The following is a 14,372-nucleotide window of genomic DNA, read 5'->3' on the forward strand; positions in this document are numbered from 1 at the left end:
CTATTACAGGTCGACCTCTAATCAGGGCAGAAAAATGACTGCTGACCAAACATGGCCGCCGTTTCCCTGCCGGCCCTTTAAGTGCTCGCCTCGCTCTCGTGTGGAGTCTGACTGCGCCGCTGCACCCGAATGATGAACCGCCGTCATCCCCAGCAGCTGCTGCCCCACGCTGGGGGACAAACTGCTGCCGCTCACACAATACAACACACAGCAGGTCACCACGACAACAGCCCCCCACTACTGCGGGTCTATTAATGAACTGAGAGCCTGTACCCTGTGCACTGAGAGCCTGCGCACTGAGAGCCTGTACCCTGCGCACTGAGAGCCTGTACCCTGCGCACTGAGAGCCTGTACCCTGCACACTGAGAGCCTGCGCACTGAGAGCCTGTACCCTGCGCACTGAGAGCCTGTACCCTGCGCACTGAGAGCCTGTACCCTGCGCACTGAGAGCCTGTACCCTGCGCACTGAGAGCCTGTACCCTGAGCACTAAGAGCCTGTACCCTGCGCACTGAGAGCCTGTACCCTGCGCACTGAGAGCCTGTACCCTGCGCACTGAGAGCCTGTACCCTGCGCACTGAGAGCGTGTACCCTGCGCACTGACAGCCTGTACCCTGCGCACTGAGAGCCTGTACCCTGTGCACTGAGAGCGTGTACCCTGTGCACTGAGAGCGTGTACCCTGCGCACTGAGAGCCTGTACCCTGCGCACTGAGAGCCTGTACCCTGCGCACTGACAGCCTGTACCCTGCGCACTGAGAGCCTGTACCCTGTGCACTGAGAGCGTGTACCCTGTGCACTGAGAGCCTGCGCACTGACAGCCTGTACCCTGCGCACTGAGAGCCTGTACCCTGCGCACTGACAGCCTGTACCCTGCGCACTGAGAGCCTGTACCCTGCGCACTGAGAGCCTGTACCCTGCGCACTGAGAGCCTGTACCCTGCGCACTGAGAGCCTGTACCCTGAGCACTGAGAGCGTGTACCCTGTGCACTGAGGTACAGACGCTCAGCAGAGACAGAAGAGTAAAACAAGGTCCTGCACTCCAGAGTTACACGTATGAGTGCTACAGGGCCGATATCCCAGCATGCTCTCTGTCACATGGTCATGGTGAGGAGCTTATTGCGAAATGTCTACTTTTTATTAATAAATCTGCGGGTTGCTCGCTGTATTACCAAGTTATATCGCTTCTATCCAATAAGCCGATATTAAATCCGTAAGAAATTAAATTATATTTCACTACTGGGAAGAAATGGACAGGATTGCAGCGCATGATATGGCCTTGCGAGAGCGGTCCCATCCCTGTCTCCAGGCCTCTCCTGGGTCTCTCTGTGTGGAGCACAGACACTGTTCTGGATGAAAGAATCTGGTGCAGGGGGGTCCAGTCTTATCCAAAAAGGGTCGGTGTGAGTTCAGGTTTCTGTTTTCGCCCAGCACGCCTGATTCAACTAATAAACCAATCACTGTCTCCAAACAAGACCTTGATCATTAGAATGGGGTAAAACAAAAACCAGATTTTACGAGTAAATCCCTCTTTCTGAAGAGCCCCAGTACATGGATTGGGTTTCAGCAGTAGTATCTGTTCAGTAGTGTATGTTTTTTGTAGTATATAATTACATACATATAATCAGTACATACTTTTGGAGGATGAGTGAGAGACCAGCCTGTGAGCTGCTGCTTGGCGGGGATTTCACTGACGCTTTTCTGGTCACTGATTGGTTTCAAACTGATTGGTTGTGCACTGATTGGTTGTGCACAGTCAGGTTGTGTTGAGATGGTGAGGTGCTCTTGCAGTGAGGTCTGTGAGGGGCTGGTCCAGTGCACTCCCTCTGCTTTCTATCAGTGTGTGAACTTCAGTGTATTTCATGTGTATTGAAATTGCACAGCAAACCATTTCAGGCAGTTGATGAGAGCTTCTGAAGAATCGTTATAAAGACGCACGGACTCCCAGAACCTGCGCTTTTAGAAGGCGAGCTGTGCGCGTCGCACGTGACAGCCCACACCGTTTACAAACGACCGCCATTACTCCTTCACCAAAGCGAGGGACGGACGCTTCACGAGTCACACACAACTGAAATAATGTAACAAAAAATGAAATGTAATTAGCTTCGTTCCGGGCGGCTGCCCTCCGGAGGCAGAGGGGAATTGTGGGAGCAATTAAGTTGAGATGTGAGAATTACCGCTGAAATTCCAGCAGGGTCAAAGGTCAGGGGGAGGGGGGGTAAGGGGGCGGAGTCACTGTCCTCATGCTCAGTTTGAGCCGTGGCATGCGGAGGAAAGAGGGGTGTAAACAAAGGGCCGGGCGCAGAGTCGGGGAGGGGGGGGGGGGCTCCCTGAAACAGCCACCCCCGCCCCCCCCCCCACACAGTCACAGGCTCCTAGTGAGCTCTGGGACAGGAGCACAGACCCACGGCGTCGGAGACGGTCTCAGCACACGCAGACCTCAGCCCAGACCGAACTCCGCCAAGCCCGCCGTCAGATCCACCGCATCCAGACACGCCCGTCCTGCCACTCAAACAGCCAGCCCCTCCAGACACGCCCGTCCTCCATTCAAACCTGCCACTCAAACAGCCAGCCCCTCCAGACACGCCCGTCCTGCCACTCAAACAGTCAGGCCCTCCAGACACGCCCGTCCTCCATTCAAACCTGCCACTCAAACAGCCAGCCCCTCCAGACACGCCCGTCCTGCCACTCAAACAGCCAGCCCCTCCAGACACGCCCGTCCTGCCACTCAAACAGCCAGCCCCTCCAGACACGCCCGTCCTCCATTCAAACCTGCCACTCAAACAGCCAGCCCCTCCAGACACGCCCGTCCTCCATTCAAACCTGCCACTCAAACAGCCAGCCCCTCCAGACACGCCCGTCCTGCCGCTCAAACAGCCAGCCCTGCGGCTGTGGGATCTGGGGGTTCTTTGGCACCAGAGTGCACATCAGTCCACAGCGAGCGGAGGCAGGACACTCACTCTGTGAATGAGATGATGAGGCGTTTGCTGAAATATTCGGTGGAGTTGTAAAGGGGTGCAGGGACGCAGTGCGGGGGGGGGGGGGTTCTGCTGACTCAGGTGTGAGAACGAGGCGGATTGCTGCAGGGGGAACCCCAAGGAGAAGTAAAACATAAAGAAGTCATCCCTCAAGAGCGAAGATCAGAGAAACTCTTTTTACTTTCAACGGCTAAGAGCAATCTCAGTGCCACGGAAGGATGAGAAAGAAAGGACGTGCTGGGCTGGGCAGCGGAAAACTGCACTTGTGAAAACCAAACCACCATTTTAATTAGTCAGAACATGATTCAGTACAAAAAAGGAACGAAAGCTAGTTTAGTTCATGAGGACCACGAGGGCATAAGAACTAATGAGCTACACTGAAAACAGCTTAACCACCAGCCCCATCACTGCGCTACTAACACACATCATCTCTCACACACACCCTTTCCTCTGGTTTCACACGAAATAGACAAGTTCACTCCTCACTCAAAGACAACCCTTCAAATAAGCAGGGCAGGGTTACGGGTTGGGGACGGGATGTTATCGTCTACATTAGACTGAGCAGAAACTTGGCCCCGACAAAACTCCACCTGTCCGGTTTCTGAAACACGTCCGTTTCCCGCGGCGACGCACCTGGAATTCACGTTTGCACGGTTTCTCCAGGACGGTCCGCACAGCGTGGGCGTGGCGGGTCGCGGCCGCCGCCCTGCCGCTGCCAAAGGTCTGCGCCGGTTGTCGTGGCGATGCTCCGCCCCTGTGCGTGACTGCGTCCGCCCCCTCGGGCGCCGCGCCCTCCTCCGTGTTCACCAGGGGGTGTGGCCTCTTCCTCAGCCGCTTTGCCTCGTTCTGCAGCTTCTGCCGGATGTAGCCCTTAATCTCCGCGTCCGTCTTCCCGGGGAAGTAATGCTGCACTGCTCCTGCAGAGCCAATCAGAGGAGATAATGCTGCTGCGCTGCTCCTGCAGAGCCAATCAGAGGAGATAATGCTGCTGCACTGCTCCTGCAGAGCGAATCAGAGGAGATAATGCTGCTGCGCTGCTCCTGTAGAGCCAATCAGAGGCGATAATGCTGCTGCGCTGCTCCTGCAGAGCCAATCAGAGGAGATAATGCTGCTGCACTGCTCCTGCAGAGCCAATCACAGGAGATAATGCTGCTGCGCTGCTCCTGTAGAGCCAATCAGAGGAGATAATGCTGCGCTACAGAGGAAAACTGCGTTAGTTTTATGGAAAGAGGCAGCTTTAGGGTTAAAAATAGGGGCATCATAACTGTGTAAGTGAGGAAGACTGCTAATGTTAGAATGGCACTGTTAGTGTTAAACAGGACGGCAGTGTTAGTTTCATAGGGGCGATCAGTGCTTGTGTTCAGAGACAGAGCCAGTATTAACGTAAATAAGCGAGGCAGTGTCGGTATTGGACGGGGAGGGGATGTTCGAGTGAAATGGCGTTCACGACAGAGAGAGGGAAACTGTAAGTGACAGAGACTGAAACGGCTTCAGCGTCAGAGTTAGCGAGACAACAGGGACGCGTTGGCGGCTGCGGGTTCGGCTGCGTTGAGCAGAAACGCGTGAGGAGGCGCAGGCGGGAGGAGGAGTGGCGCATGAGGAGGCGCGGGTGGGAGCGGCGTGTGAGGAGGCGCGGCGCGTGAGGAGGCGTGGCGGTCGAGGAGGCGCGTACTCAGGATGGCCTGCACCTCCTCGGTGGGCAGGGCGGGTTTGGGCCGCCCCCGCCTGCTGTACACGGCGCCGGAGATGGAAATAATAATAAAGAAATAAATAATAAATAAAAAAGAGGTTCAGAGGACTACGATTCGCCTTGTTTTTGAGAATGCGGCATCAAACGCATCACCTCTGGCACACGCATGTTGCATCCTATTGGCCCAGAACAGCCATAACCGTAACAGCCATAATAACCTAATAACCTAGTTTATTTTTACACAATACTGATAAGTTCATTTGTAGCAATTATTGGCCAATACTGTTATGACTGTGATAATGTGTAGCTCTACAGGTTTTATTATAGAGCTCAAAATTCATGCACACGCATCAGAAACACAAAGGCTCTTTGGGACTGCCTGCCTGATGTTTCTGCTCTCTGAAACACGGGAATCGAACCCTGGCCTCTGAAAGGGCGCTGTCCAGATGGTTGTGTTCAATAAAAGCACTTAATCATCACGTAACTCCAGGCTTTGTCTCCACTGAGCCTGTCAAACCTAATTACACTCATTGTGACAATTCAACTGCAGAAGTGGGTTACAGCAGATGAATTCTGATTGATTAATTGATTTACTGATCGCCGTTGGAGCCCCTGCTCTCCGGCTGGACGCTGAGAGTCCCTATCGGTGCTCTCCATGCCTACAGTCTGGCCTCACCTCTTACCTCCTGGAAGCCAGGATGCCCGTTCCTCTGGGGGGGTTTGTGGAGCTCTGGCGGGCTGTTTGGGGCGGGGCCATCCTGTTCCACCCACTGCCCATTCAGCACCACTGGTGCCAGATCGTGGCCTCCGACTGGCACGACGGGCATTCTGGGAGATGGAGTCCTGTCGGCTCCATCTGACCACAGCTGGGTCCTCTCTACCAGGGCCTCCAGGGTCTGGGCCAGTTTCCCACAAGCTGCGATCAAAGCGGGCACGTGAGCGTCCCCCGAAACGCGAGCTCGCGGTTTTCGGTCCGGAATCCCCCGTTAGGCGATAACTCCCTAACAGATTTTGGCTTATGTTAAGAAATCAAGAATGAGCTCTATTAGTTTTTTTTAACTGCTGGTAAATGAGCAGGCCCAAGACATAAAGCTTTATGAATACACCCATCTCACAGAATATGAGCCATGTGACCTGGAAGGGCCCTGGCTGGGAAGTGACTGTAGGAAACGGCCGCACCCCAAAACCAAACCCCGCCGCACCCCCAAACCAAACCCCGCCGCACCCCCAAACCAAACCCCGCCGCACCCCCAAACCCAACCCCGCCGCACCCCCAAACCCATCCCCGCCGCACCCCCAAACCCAACCCCACCACATGACTCTCGTGAGTCACTCCGTCATGGTAACAAGCGCAGAACAGCTCACTTTCAGCGACTCATTTAGCCGTTTCGGTCATCGTCTGAATGAATCGGGTAAAGTGATATCCTCATCATCACGTTATCCATTTCGGTGCTTTGAGGGTTAATATTTGCATCTGTGCGAGCCTTAAATCTGGCTGCGCTAGAATAATCACACGTATAACTATGTTATATTCTTAACCGTGTAACTGTTGCTCTTGCATTACTAGATTCTGGACCCTGAAATCGATTTGCAAAGGTCAGGTCAGTGTGTGCTGTTCCCATTGGGAGCAACAGAAGCCGAACAGACAGATGTCCAACATATAAAGATGTAGGGGATGGGGGTGGGGGTGGGTTGGGGTGGGGCGGTCAAAGTAAAAAGATATGTTATCAGTTATAGATAATGTTACATGTGCCCGTCATGCTACACCTTTGAAGTGAAATCGAAACCACGTCCTCCAGTCTGTAATGACTGGAAAACAATGATTTGTACAACTGAGGCAACCTCTTTTCATGTTGGAGATCAACAGAAAACAGGTCCATAAAAAATTGGTCTAAGAACCTGAGTGAGTTTTAATTGACAGGAAGGGGCTGACAGGGTTGACCTTTGCCCCATGACCTCAGAGAAAGCTGTAACTGATTTCTGTAGTAATGAACCCATGAGGTCAGCAATGGGGTACACAGAATGCATGCTTACGGGAGCTGTAGCCAATCTATTGCACTGCTGTGTGTGTGTGTGTGTGCGTGCGTGTGTGTCTGTGTGCACGCATGTGTGTGTTTATAGGAAGATTGTTCTCTTGAAGCATCTTGTTGCCAAAAGAATATCATGCAGGTAGCATGTTTTAAATCAGGTTTTTTATTCTTTACATTTTTTTTGTAATCATCAGCTTCAGTGCGCGTGTGTGCGTGTGTGCGTGCGTGCGTGCGCGTGCGTGCGTGTGCGTGCGTGCGTGTGTGCATGTGTGTGTGTGTGTACTCCTATTGCGTTCAGGAGAAGAGTGTGTTGCCACACACGGTGAGACTCATGGGTACATCACAACATTGGCTGACAGACCGAAGGCTAATATTTCAGGAGAACTGCGGTCTGTCTCTGAAATCCACAGCCTACCCCTGTGATTTATTCTTTTTTTTTTGGTTTTGCCTGGCCTTATGAATTTACAATAGTACACGCACTGCATTGTGGGCTGCATATTTTCTTCATAACGAAGAACATAACTCATCCTGATGCGCGCTGTTCCCTGTCCCAGGGTGACGGGCTGCTTCGTGCAAATCGATACTTCATATGGCCGTCCTCATTTCACATAGTTTTAATTGCTTTATCTTTGAAATTATATTTAGTCCTTTTCTCATTCTCCGAATGACAACGTATTACTGATTTACTGTTTAGCTAATAACTGTATAAGCTATTTGCTGTAATGCAGCCCATTGGAACTGTAGAAAGCCAAACGGCAGTGCAGCCATTGTGTGTCACTGGGAACAGCACAGGTAACCCACCTGCACATTGGCATGGTGAACTCTGCATTGGGAATTCTTTCAGTACAGTATATACCTCAGTTTCCTCTATTTATTCAGTTAAAACATTAGTTCTTTATGGTTTACTGTTATTGTTTTTTTAAGCTAATTGTGTTCATGTTCAATGATCATTTGTTTGCTTGGCTGATTATGACTATTTGGGTTAGTTAATTTGAGAATGGTACCTGACACACCCTGCCGCCTTAGTGTGTTAGCCTTAGTGTGTCAGCAGGCATTTGTATTAGTCTTAGAGTGACATGCCATACTAACAAAGGCTTTTAACCCTTAAACAATCAGAAGAGTGCCTTGGATTTAGGTTTTTATTCTCCATTGGGATATTTGTGTCCAGATGATGCCGGTTCGTTTTACCGTTGCTTCGCTCAATGGCTTGCGCACAAGTCTTAGCTAACCTCTGTTAGCCTGGCATTTAGCCTAATGTTTAGCCTGGCATTTAGCCTAGCGTTTAGCCTGGCGTTTATCCTAGCGTTTAGCCTGGCGTTTAGCCTAGCGTTTAGCCTGGCGTTTAGCCTGGCGTTTATCCTAGCGTTTAGCCTGGCGTTTAGCCTAGCGTTTAGCCTGGCGTTTAGCCTGGTGTTTAGCCTAGCGTTTAGCCTAGCGTTTAGCCTGGCGTTTATCCTGGCGTTTATCCTGGCGTTTATCCTGGCATTTAGCCTGGCGTTTAGCCTAGCGTTTAGCCTAGCGTTTAGCCTAGCAGCAGCTTTCTTGTTTGGACACTAACCGAGTCATATACAGCCCGGCGGTGTGTAGCGTGTGTGTGTTTCTCCCTCTCCTCCGACCCTGCCGAAGGTCGTTAGGTGTGTAAGTGTGTAAGGCGGGACGGGTTCCTGCGCGATGCAGTAATGATGTCAGCCATGATGGCCCAAGCAAGGCCCCCGACAGTGACGAATGGGGCAGTGGAAGTTGCCGGCGGCCATGACCCGCCAACCAATCAGAGAGAAGCCCACGGGAGGCCTTGAGCACGGGGTTAAGCGCAGGACAGGCCCGGACCGCTCCGGGGTCTCCCAGGCGGAGGAAATGACCCAGCGCAGCGCCCGACCGCCATCGCGGGCCGCGCACGCTGAGGGGGCGCTCCTGAGAACGTTTTCCCAAAAAAGAGTCCGCCATCGCAGCTGCCCTCGGCCTCAGCGCTGCGGTCTGTGAGCTGTGCCTCAGTGCAGCGGTGTTGCGTATCCCCCTTTCATAACGTTTGTTTTCTCTCTTTTATGGCTTCTAGCAGCCAAAGCCTCTTTATATGCATCTGTGATGCCCTTCCCTGCCCCTGACTGCAAGAAAAAAATCTAAAATATAAAAAAGGAAGGAGGGACTCTCTGGATTTCATGCTCCTGTTCTTAATTGTGTAATTAGCACAGTCACAGTGTTTTTTTGGCTGTATTTCTTGATAAGTTCCCGAATGACATCTGAAGACTGTTCCTGTGTCCCAACATGAAACATCTTATTTGGGTCTCATCTGAGGTTTAGCCAGCGTAAGCGTGCTCAGCTAATAGGCTAATTTGGCCAGTGTAAGAACGTACATACACACCAGCCCTGCACGAATGGAACTGCCCACCCCTGCTTTAGAATAATATGAGCAAATCCAGATATTATATGTCTATGTCTTGTAAGGGAATAACAGCCTTTTTGGACTGCAGCTCGTACAACTGCAGTAATCTCTAGTTAATAATCTGTTGTCGGGGCAACTGCTTGAGCATTTGTAGGGAAATCGAATCTTAAATACAAGGTTCAGAAACCACGTGGAATAACCCCACTGTAACGCTGTCCGTGACCTCGCCACTTACCACTCAAGACTTACTTAAAATCAGTCAATCGTGTCACGCGCTCAGTTTTTACACGATTGGAACGGCTTCATCCCTCAGGTATTTCGCGCATAAAACGTTTGAGTGAGGCGTCAGATTATAGATCTGCAGTGTCGTTACCGCAGCAAGTGGCGGATAGTCATCAGAAAGCGGCTTGTTCTCGCACTTCCCGCGCTTAATATTGATCCTGTACTGATAGCTTTTCTGTGTTAATCACCATTATAGGCCTGCCATTTATGAAAACTGCAATAAAGCACCACTTGTCAAATGTGAAAGGGGCTAAATTAATTGAATCTTTAAAATAAAGTTTGTGGGAACAAAAGGTGAACTGCCAATCTCATTATCTGGGGCTGCTGATAAGCCATAATTCAGCAGCGAAGACCGACAGACTCCAGTGTAGCCAATTTTGAGTATAGCCTCAAAATTGATTTACTGTACTTGCCCCAACATATAGATTTCCTCCTCATTAAAGACTGTAGCACGAAATTGCCTCGGCTATTAACTCACAGCCTCTTTCCCTTCTAAATCAAACTGGACCGTGGATATCAGCAGTCTTCTGTTCTGTTTGTCCTGTGATGTCTGCGTTCGTCTGCTTCTGGCAAAGTGGCTTCTTGTTGGCCAGTTTTAGTATCTCGACTTTCTCCTTTATCATTTCTGCGTCAGAATGAGCAGCCAGTGAGCGCTTCCTGCTCTCTTCAGTGCCGGGTAGTAGCGTGTTGATGAGCGAACATCATGATGAGCGTGTTTGTGGGCTGCAGGCAACTGCGCTCTGAACGGGTGGACACGAGCGGTTAAGTTTTTTTAATTTGCTAAGCGTTCGGTGAATAAAACCGAATCTCTGCGAGAGGAGAAGCAGCAGCAGTATTGTAGAGCGAGTCTCTTCATCGACTAACCCGCCTTTGTATTTTGTATTTTGCAGTTTAAAAAAAACAAACAAACAAAAAAAACTGGTCAGTGCCCTGGCGTGCCTTGGTGTGAAGTGCACACACATAAAATCAAAAAATGTAACTGGCAGTGTCCCCGCTGTGTACTCGCAGGTTGCCCGATATGCACGCTGCGTTCCTTAAGTGATGCTTTCCGCCAAGTTGGAAAAGGTCAGTTAAACGCAAACGATCTGACATAATGCTGAAGAGAACAAAGAGCCTTCTGAGTAAAACACAAACATCCATCTGCTCCAGGAATCTGACCTGAGAAAAATACAATCACACTTCAGTATCCTTGTTTGCCTACTTCCAGGAAGCCAAGGCAACACTATTGCATGAGACCATGTTATTAGAGAACCAGGAAAGGTCATGCGTGCATAATACAATTTCATCTTGTTTATGACCATCATGCCTGTATATTAATTAACGGAATACATTCTTGTTTCTATTCCTACAGATGTGTTTCAGAACTTTACTAGTTTATAAGGGCAGATAGTTAAACTTGCGGAATGGTCCCTGTGGGTAATTTTGCGGTAAATGTGCCCTGAATTACGTTGCGGTCATATCAGGTCACCTTGTTTCAAGGAAAAAATGTTCTTTTTTTAGATCCACCCGCCCTAATGTGTTCTGGTGTCACAGGTATACCAGCCACACCTGCGTGAATCCCCGCCCCCAGACTGCAGCTGAAACTCACGCTCTCCTCAGAGACGCTGACTGACAGGCCAGTGGGCACAGGGAACACAGAAGGGTGGTAAGTATCGAACTGCGGAGTATCGCAATGGAACTTTCCAGCATTTCTCCATGCTAACTCTACCTACTTGAATGATGCACTCTGGTACCATCTAGTGGCACACTTGAAGTAGTGCATCTACACTTGATCAAACCGACAGTATTTTTCTGTCGACAAAACAAAAAGATCCATTTTATGTGATTGTACAATTACTGTGTAGATGCTCCTGCTGTTTTCTTCCACTAAGGCTTTGCATACCTCTATAATTAGTTCAGCAGAACACATCATATCACATGACGTGCATTGTCAGGAAAATGTGGTGGGAAAATCAAATGTGCAAAAAATCTGTATTTCACTACATTCTGTTTGTTTGAGTTGACTGTATTTACATTTAGTCACGTATTTGTCAGAGTATTTATCTGGAAAAAGTGCAAATAGGAGTCAAATATGAGTGGTTCTCTCTCCGTCTCTCTCTCACACGTACACACACATACAACAGAAATGTTTGGGGCTGTTTGAGAGGCCACGGAAAGTCTCGTGAAATATATGCCTGCACACACAGGAAGTCCCACAATCCTTCTTTTTTTCGAGCAAACCCTGGCAGCCCTCTGTGTTTATTTATTTATGTGCTCACATTTCTCTGTAGCTTCGCTTTTGCTTGATTGGCTTCCTCATTACCGCATCCGTCTTTCCGCTTTCTGGAGCCCTCGCCATTTCTTTGAAACCTTTCCATCTTAGTTTTCTGTCCTGGTGTGTTTATTCGTCTGAAACATCGTTTCAAATCAACGTAATTTTGTCCCCCCCCCGCGCCTCCCCCTTTTGAACGGGAACGGCTCTGTGTATTAGAGCGAGAAGCTCACGCCGGTGTTTATTTGATTAAGAACCGGCGCCATTTATTTGCGCGGGCATGTTTAGACAGGGAAAACGTCGGGCGATCCGAGTGGCATGCGTGTTTATTTGAATTAGCCGTGCGCTCGCCGCGCCGTGAAAGAGGCCCCCGAGAGTCACGTGTTCCTCCGGAGTGCCCGAGCGCCGCGAACAGCGGGAAACCCTGTGCAAGTTCGACGAAGTGAAGCACCGTCTCTGTGCCCCAGACACACACGCGCTCACGGTTCAGCTTAGAGCCAGAGTGAGTTATTGAGCGTCCTGTGATTATTTTAGGCTAACTGGCCCCTCTCTGGAGTTTTGAGGGCTTAGATTAAGGATGTTGACAGGAAAAGAAAGGCTTCAATGTTCGAAGCTAACATTTTCGAGAATGGGGGAAAAACTATTCCGAGCCGGGTCACACTCAAAATTGCATTCCCATTTAAAGCATTTAAAATTTCACTTATAGGTTCAAAGTTATATGCGAGAATTTATTTTCAATTTTTGATGATATAAGTGTTTATTGATGTTTCTGTAATGGAAAGTACAAAATCAGAGTTACTGAAATTCAAAAGACATCATGCATATTTCTTCATTTTTATATTACATTTATTTAGCAGATGCTTTTATTCAAAGCGACGTACAAAAGCGCTTTTGTTCTTGTACATGTGCTGGGGAACACTTGAGAATATATCGTCAGTATGTTGTAAAATGCTGCCGTTGCCGACCAGTAAGCTGTTCTTTAAAACAACCGTTTTTTGTCCCAGCTTTTTTGTGTGATTGACAGACCCCCCCAACCCCCCTCAAACACAGCAGGAACAATGTAGGGTCCACCCATTATGACATCGTTTTTGGATCAGCCAATCCTTAAAAAGACCATCCATCAATGTCGTACCATTGACCAATAATATGGGGTCAGGGGAAAGCGTTTGAGCCAATGGCAATCAGCTGCCATTTGCCAATGACATATAAACCAGGCCAGGGGAACCCCTGTCTGCCAGTAGTCCTTGTCAGAAAACACAGAGCAGTTTGACAGCCATCATGAGAGTTGATGCGTTATTTTGAGACAATATCAGCTGGAGACCCAAGCATGAACACAGTTTTTAAAAGCACATTTTTGAGCAGCAAGGTCCAGAAGCCCTGCACCCTTAGTCTGCAAAGCTGAATGGACTCAGACTGTGGACCTCCTGAGACATGGTGTTGGTGGGTCGGTGTGGAGAACCTTATCTCTGGATAAAATATTAAAAATGTAAAAATTTAAAGGCTCTGTGTGATGAAGCAGGCGCTGTGCTGTGCAGAGGGCCTTGTCCTCTGGACGAGACGTCAGACCCAGGTCCCGAGTCTCTGCTCTTTAAGGATCCTTTGAGTCTCTGAGTCTCTGCTCTTTAAGGATGCTTTGGCCCTTTTCTAAAGAGCAGGGCTGCTCACCCCAGTGTTCTGGTCGAACTCCCATGAAAAAATAGTCTCTCTACATCTGGCCACTAAATCAGTGCCTAGCATTCCCTCCCACTTAGATTCCCCAGTATATCACTGCAAATGACAGCTGAGCTGCTAGTTTACCTACCAGCTAGAGTAGAGATATGTAATAATATTGTGTATATTGTGTTTTTAAAGATACCGTTTTATACTTTAAAACAAATATTCTTTTCATTTTTAAAAAAAACTTAAATGGAATTGAGCAAATAGCTGTGAAAAGGAAAATCTGAGGAAATATATATGTTTTGAAACAGATGTTGACAGATGAAGATGAAGAAAATCTGTTGACTAATCTATTATTAGTGAAACGGTTTGTTTCATCTAAGCCAATATACAGCAAAATTTAGGCTTTGGCAGTTTAAATATAATTGACTACTCACTAAATACTCTTTAGCTTCAAAGTTTAGGCTCGTTCAGAAACGTATAATTATAACATTTTTTGAAAAAGGTACTGTGCTGAAATTCTTTAGCAGTTTGAAATAAAAATTCCGGCACATTCTGCGTTACGTTTCTATTGCAGTTAGGCCAAAATCTCAATCAATAAGGATCAAAGCTAGATTTTGTCACATGGACGGACAACCCAGTACCCCTGCATGGCCACCAGATGGCAGTAAAAGCTCACGATTGAAGCTAAAGCAGGACGGGTTAAGCAGTCACATTACACCCATAGACTGTATAAATATGGATTACACCCTGGCTTTGAATTGTTACGAGCCTCCCTCTGTTTAGCAACATTGATCTATTTAAGTACAAAACTCATCATCATGACCAGATATAACCCGAATAAGAGCGTTGTGTAATGGTGATACATAATGTAAATGATGCCATTCAAGAAGACATTTCCAAAATAATTGATAATGCAGTTGCAGGATTTTGAACTCTAAAAAAACACATTCAGAGGTTTCATGACATTTCAAACAAGCAAATGATTCACAGTGACGCGAGAAAGTCACTGCCTCATAGTCACTGTCTCTGAAAAACAAATGTACTTAAAGACCTGTGTAAGAAAAGCACACAAAAGGCGATAATGGCAGTGCAGTGTTATAGTTATG

This window comes from Anguilla anguilla, chromosome 17, assembly GCF_013347855.1.
Source record: "Anguilla anguilla isolate fAngAng1 chromosome 17, fAngAng1.pri, whole genome shotgun sequence".
NCBI classification, from domain to species: Eukaryota; Metazoa; Chordata; class Actinopteri; order Anguilliformes; family Anguillidae; genus Anguilla; species Anguilla anguilla.